Source organism: Zonotrichia albicollis, chromosome 4 (genome assembly GCF_047830755.1).
Source record: "Zonotrichia albicollis isolate bZonAlb1 chromosome 4, bZonAlb1.hap1, whole genome shotgun sequence".
NCBI lineage: Eukaryota > Metazoa > Chordata > Aves > Passeriformes > Passerellidae > Zonotrichia > Zonotrichia albicollis.
Genome location: NC_133822.1, coordinates 72,511,244 through 72,517,243, shown reverse-complemented (window position 1 = coordinate 72,517,243; position 6,000 = coordinate 72,511,244). Strand labels below are relative to the sequence as shown.

Genomic DNA, 6,000 nt, shown 5'->3' with positions numbered 1-6,000 from the left:
ATGAAGGTCTGGGAAGACAGGCTAATGTTTCACAGGGTTTCACACAAAACATCTCACAGAGTTTTCATATTCTACATGGCTCTTCTGCTAGAAAAGCCAAGAGGAGGGAGGAAACACTGCCTGGGTTCTGCAGAGAAGACAAAGAGGCTTTCCTTGCTGTTCCAGCTGCATGTCGACAGGGCAGCACTGCCTTGAAACAGGAATGCACTGCAGCAAGGTGTGCAAACAGAGCAAAAACACAGTGACAATCTTACCAGGTTATTTGGGTCCAGCAACTGTTGTCCAGTGCTGAGCACCACTCTTCAAAAAAGCGAGACCAGTGAGGAGGCTGTGGACAGAACACTAAATAGAAACATAAGAAAATATATTATATGGGAAAAAGCTGAAGAAAATGGTGTTGCTCCACCTAAAAAAAAAAAAAAAAAAAAAACCAAAACAACCCAAACCCACAGGATTAGTTTTTTCATGGCTCAGATTTATAGGTTTGAATGATAGTGAAAAAGAATATTACGAAAAATCAGGAAGCAGCATATAACTCCGTGTGGGTATTCCCACCTTTAGAGACCTTTAAAGAATGAGTTAGAGAATCTTGAGAGGAGATGAAAACACAGATGAGAATTTTTACAGATTTCAAGTTATTTAGGTGCCTCTGCTTAAAGAAGTTTTGTAGTGTATAATAGAATTATCCGTACTATGGGGAGCAGGGGTGATGGAGTAAGGTCAGCACAAGGTTTTTTCCCCAATCCCTCTGATTCTACTCCCTAAACTTGTGACCAAGTTGTTTTCTTTCCTTTAAGAGTTGGTTTGGAGCTGACAGGTGTGAACTGACTGACTGAAACTCCTTCTTCCAGGGCTCATTGCTTAGGGCTATTTTCCAGCGTTACAGTACTGGAATATGTCATATACCATGCAAATAATTCATTTTATCTTATCCAAGTCAATCTGTAACTCATTTTTATCTCTTCACCATCTAGATAATTGGTTCTGGAAGTGCTTCAAAAAGCCCATTTAATATCTTGGCCCATGTTATGATAAAATCCAGATGAGTACCAGCTCCTTCTCAACACCTTTACTCCAGGGGCAGGAGGAGAGGAAGAGAACAGATGCTCAGCATGCTGCAGCCAGCTGGGAATGATCAGCAGACCTGGGTGACCACCAGGACCCCAGGGCAGCACTTTGGATCCTCAGTGAAGATTTAGGGCCCTCCTGGTGTCCTTGATGGCAGCTTTGGCACACAGAGGGATCTTCCTGAGCTCCCAAGCTTCTTGTCACCTCCAGTGAGTCAGTGGCAAGAATGTGCATGCATTAGAAACTTTCTTATTAAAAACTCACCAGGACTTATCTTCTTCTGGGTGTAATTTTTGGGTTTTCTTTGTTTTATAATTTTTTCTGTATTTTTGTGGTTTTTTACAATTTTAGTATTTACCAGAAAACAAACAAAAAGAAGAAATAAGATTGTATTACAGACTATTAGCAAGACAGCTATAGCAAACAGCAGGCCAAAAAATTTTATATAGAAATAGCTTTCATTATAAGAAACTTTATATGACACACATCAAACTGAAAAACAGTAAAAAGTTGGTTGTAACTCTCATTTCATTTTCTCCCCCAAAGAAAAAAGGAGTTCATTGAAATTTCTGACTTTATTATTTCTTTGTTACTTTCATATGGCACAAATTCTCTGGTCTTTTAGGAAGAAAAAACAGTAATTTTTAATCAGAAGCAAAAATCGTATTAACTTGTCCCCATGTTTGCAAAGGCAACAGGGAGATTCTAAAATTTTCTGAGGTCTCGTGGGCATGTTATGGTAAGACTACATAAACCAGATGTTCTCTATGGCATATGATATTCACAGGAAAAGATTAGCCATTAATTCTCAAAATACTTCATAGATGAAGATTTGTGAAAAGAAAAATACAGCTAAGAGATTTGTTACTGTATACTGCATTTCCTGAAAGCTACAGAGGGATTTTTTTTTTTCCTGGTCATAAGAAATCACCAATATAAATATCCTTTTTTAAAACCATATAATTAAATTAGAAATAATTTAAATTGTTGCATTCTCTGTTTTTGTTCAAGGGGCACTGAGGCAATAAAGATGAATTACTGATTACTGGGGCTGAATTATCAAGAATGGAACTGAGGGGACTTTCCTTCTGCCGAGGTAATATTAATTGTTGGCAGTTAATGGCAGAATTATAGGTTCATTTTGGTTTTATTTAAAACTTTATTGAATTAATTGAACCATGTGCACTGTGTCATAATGGGAAACATCAATAAACTCTGAGGGAAATTTCATTTCATTTCTGCACTGAAGGTTGCTGTAAGAGCTTGTGTTATTCAGCTCAGATGCAGCTGTACAGCATTTGGCTGTTTTGTCTGCGTTTGTTAGTCCTATGCCAGGGAAAAGAGACCATTATCCACTAACATTTTATAGACTGTTTGTATTCTAAATATTCTATGTCAAAACTAATTTAGCAAGCTAAGTTCAGGAGGAGAAGAAAGTGGTTCTTGCAAGGAGTGGAGGTTAATATTTGGGAGGTCTCAGATTTCTGTACAGGGCCAGGGACAACTGACAGGGGATTCCAGAGCCACCAAAATCATCTTCTTGGAGTGAGCAGCTGCACTGCTGGGCTCTGGGCTTTCTCCTTTCCTGCAAGGCCCAGCAGGAGCCTGAACCTAAGAGTTCTGCTGATCCCATCCTCTGCAAAACCTACTGAAGGCATTAAATTATGAGTTATATAATAATTGAATTAAGGCCCTGTTTGCACATCATTATTATTCTTATTAAATGTTCTCTCTTTTGCCCTATGGCACTTGAGAAGCCTGACACAGGCTGAGGCACCCACAATGCATGAATGTGGCCTTTGGAGCATCACCAAAAATCTCTGTGAACAAACCCTCCTGTACCTCAGGCTGCTGCTGCTTCAGCAGGAGACACAGGGAAGAGCATTCATTAGCTCATTAACCTCTTTTTCATCAAGATAAAACCTTCCTGCATGTATAAAACAGAGCATCCCAGTTGGCTTCTTGTCCTGTGATCCCCCTTTGTGTACACACCAAGAGATAACAGAGTTATCTGCCAGTGTGCACTCCTGCTCTGATCTTTATAATGGCTGACACTTTGAAAGTCTTCCTGCTGGTAAAAACTCCTATAAGCTTGAGCAAGGTAGTACCAAAAAGAGCCAAAGATATTTAATTTGGTCCAGTTTCACAGATTCTTGCAATTCTGAGTTGGTTTACTCTACAAATACAAAGGAAATAAAACAATAGAGGTGACTCCACCCCTTGTTTTTATCTGTATCACAACACTCAGGCAGAAAGGGTTGACAGAACACTAGTTTGGCTCGACCTGCCCCAAGCTTAGCTCATCTGGGCTCCCTCCAGTAGTTGGATAAGAGTAACTATGCCAACAAAGGAGGAATAAGCCTATTGTAATCCTATTTAACATCTCTGACTGAGCCATTTGATTCAGCTGCTTTCCTGCTAAAGGCATGATGCAGTAGGAGCAGTTCAAACCAGGTTGCTCTGGGGAAAACCTTTTAACCTACCAGAACTGATGGCAGTTCTGATATGGAATACAGCATTTTCAGTAGTTGTGACATGCAAATAGCTGTGAAAGAGCTGAGGCTGCTGAAATAAATGTTCATGGTGACAATAAAAATCAGTTCAAGCCAATTTGCAGCACACAGAAATTCTTTCTGAGGACAGACCAATGGGTTTGATTTGTGAGCATATCCCAGGGAAACTCTGGGATTATTGGTGGCTCACACATTCAACTGTGACCATCACAGCACTGATCCCAGAGCACTTCGTGCAACTTCTGGGCAATGTTTTCAGATGCACTTTATCTGAATTTGCTGCAGATTATGCTAGTGAAACAACAACAATGACAACAAGCTGATTTCCTGTAAGAATGGAAAATACAAGGTTTTCTTCATAAGCAGACAGATCAGATTTTTTGGATAAAAGTTATTTCAAGTCTATTTGGCCAAACTCTTCCTCCCCACCCAGCCAAGGACTCGTGCCAAGCTCTGGATAAATCACTGGCAGCCATTTCCATGACATGGTTGGCTTGAAAGGGCTTGGGAGGAATTCCAGCACTGAGAATTGAGCTGCAGGTGGAGGAGCACAATCTGGAATAGGCAACGGCAGTCATCCCCACACACTGGCATTTGCAATCTTTTTCTTCTGGCTCACAAAAACTGGTGCAATCACAAGCAATTGGTGTAACACTCCATTACTGCTTACAAGCATCTCCATCCCTGCATGCACAGCAGTGTGACTGAAGCTGTTGGCCTGACTTTGAAGTGGCAAGCCCTTAATCAATTCATATTCTGTTCAGTTGGTGTCAGCATTCCTCAATAGACAGAAAAAGGTGCTTCAGTTCCATCTCCTAATGATTGGCTGAGGATGGCTCCAAACCCACAAAAATATGCATAGCTCACAATCAGCAGGACCCTCTGTTCATTGTGATGGATGAATGTGGAGTTGGACAGCAGTTGCTCAATATTTTGGAATGTTTCTGTGTGCTGGCAAGCCCCTCTCAGGATCTTCCTTGCTAATGCAGCAAGGCATTTTAATTACTGCTGACTTTTCTGAAACAGTTTTTGCTGTAGTGGTCAGAGCAAAACAGGGGAAGGCTCCTGTCCCTCAATCTGTTTCCACTCTCACCAGTACAACCCAAATACAATGTACTTGACCTTTTTTGCAATATTACACTGTCAATTCTTGCCCAGTTTGTTGTCCACTATGACCCACAGGGGTTTATTTTGATTTTGTCTTTTCTTTTTCTTGCAAAGCTCCATTGGCTTCCAACCTGTGTGGAGCTTTTCTAACTAGATGAATTCAGCATGTTTATATAATCCTTGTTTCTCATGTCCTACACTGCGGTATTAAGCTCCTAATGTTCTGGTATGTTGGCAGATGAAGATCCTACTTACAGGTTCCTAAGGCAGCATTCATCTTTTTTCTGCATGCATCATCTTAATGCATATTCAGGCTGATTCCTTCATTAGGCCCTTTCCTCTGCAAACATAAACAACAGAGAATTGATTTAGCAAAGAGATTACACTGAAGTGCTTTGTCTTGATTTTAGCCTCAAAGCACTTCAGTTTAAATGCTTAGCTACAAAGCACATCTCAGAAAAAAAGAAAAAGGGAATGATGCTGACTAATTTTCATTTGTGAAACTGAAAACTCTGGACAATGAAAAGTGGCTTAGGCAATAAAGGAGCCTTCAGCAACATTATGATTTTGTTCTTAAGCACAGCAGGCCCACAGCGACAGTATAATGGCACTTATATTGGCTTTATGGCTAATTTTTGTTTGGGATTCCCTGTTTTGTTAGCTCCATGATAAAATGAGTGTCCTCATGGTGAAGATTCCCACAATCCTGGCTAAATTAAAGGACTCTCCTTGTCATATCCCCCTCAATGCTAAATGACCTGTCATTCAGATCACCCACAAAATCTTTTTTTCCAGAAACCTTAGAGCTCCCCTGAAGGTGATGACTTAGTCTAGAGCTCATCCACACCCCTCCCATGGTGTGGGTGTCGAGTGTGTGCACCCAGCTGTGAGGGAACCTGTCTATCACCACCAGTGTGATAGCAGCACAGGGACAGGGCCCTCCTGTCACCAATGGTGACACCACCATTTCTGCTGCCATGCAAAGAGACACTGGGAGCACCTGGGTACCACAGAGAGAGCTGCAGCATCCTGGGGGCACAGGGCAGCCTCCCCAGCATGGTGAACACTGAAGGCTTCCCAAGCCTTTGGCTGCTCTTTAGTGAGGCCACAAACTGGCTGGGCTTCCACAGGAACAGCAATTCTGTTTCATGCTCTCTGAGGTGAAAGCCAACACATGCAACTGATGTTTCTGCAAAGCAGAAAATGTTTGCAAAAGGCTACTCTGGATTCTGTCCTTGGGCTTGTAGCTACTCACCAAAGAAGCCCATAAACCCAGCTGGTGGAGGAGTTGGTGGCACATGAAGGGCTGCAC

General features: G+C 41.5%; 1 long non-coding RNA gene across 1 annotated transcript in view; it reads right to left on the bottom strand.

The window, feature by feature from the left end:
• Positions 1–253: 253 nt before the first annotated feature.
• LOC113458598 (uncharacterized) overlaps positions 254–6,000 on the bottom strand; it is a 127,053-nt gene continuing 121,306 nt past the window's right edge. Inside the window, exons 11-12 of the long non-coding RNA XR_012580145.1 lie at positions 4,944–5,028; positions 254–342 (exon numbers count right to left, since the gene is read on the bottom strand). This is a non-coding gene — a long non-coding RNA (uncharacterized LOC113458598). The remainder of the gene's footprint in view (positions 343–4,943; positions 5,029–6,000) is intronic.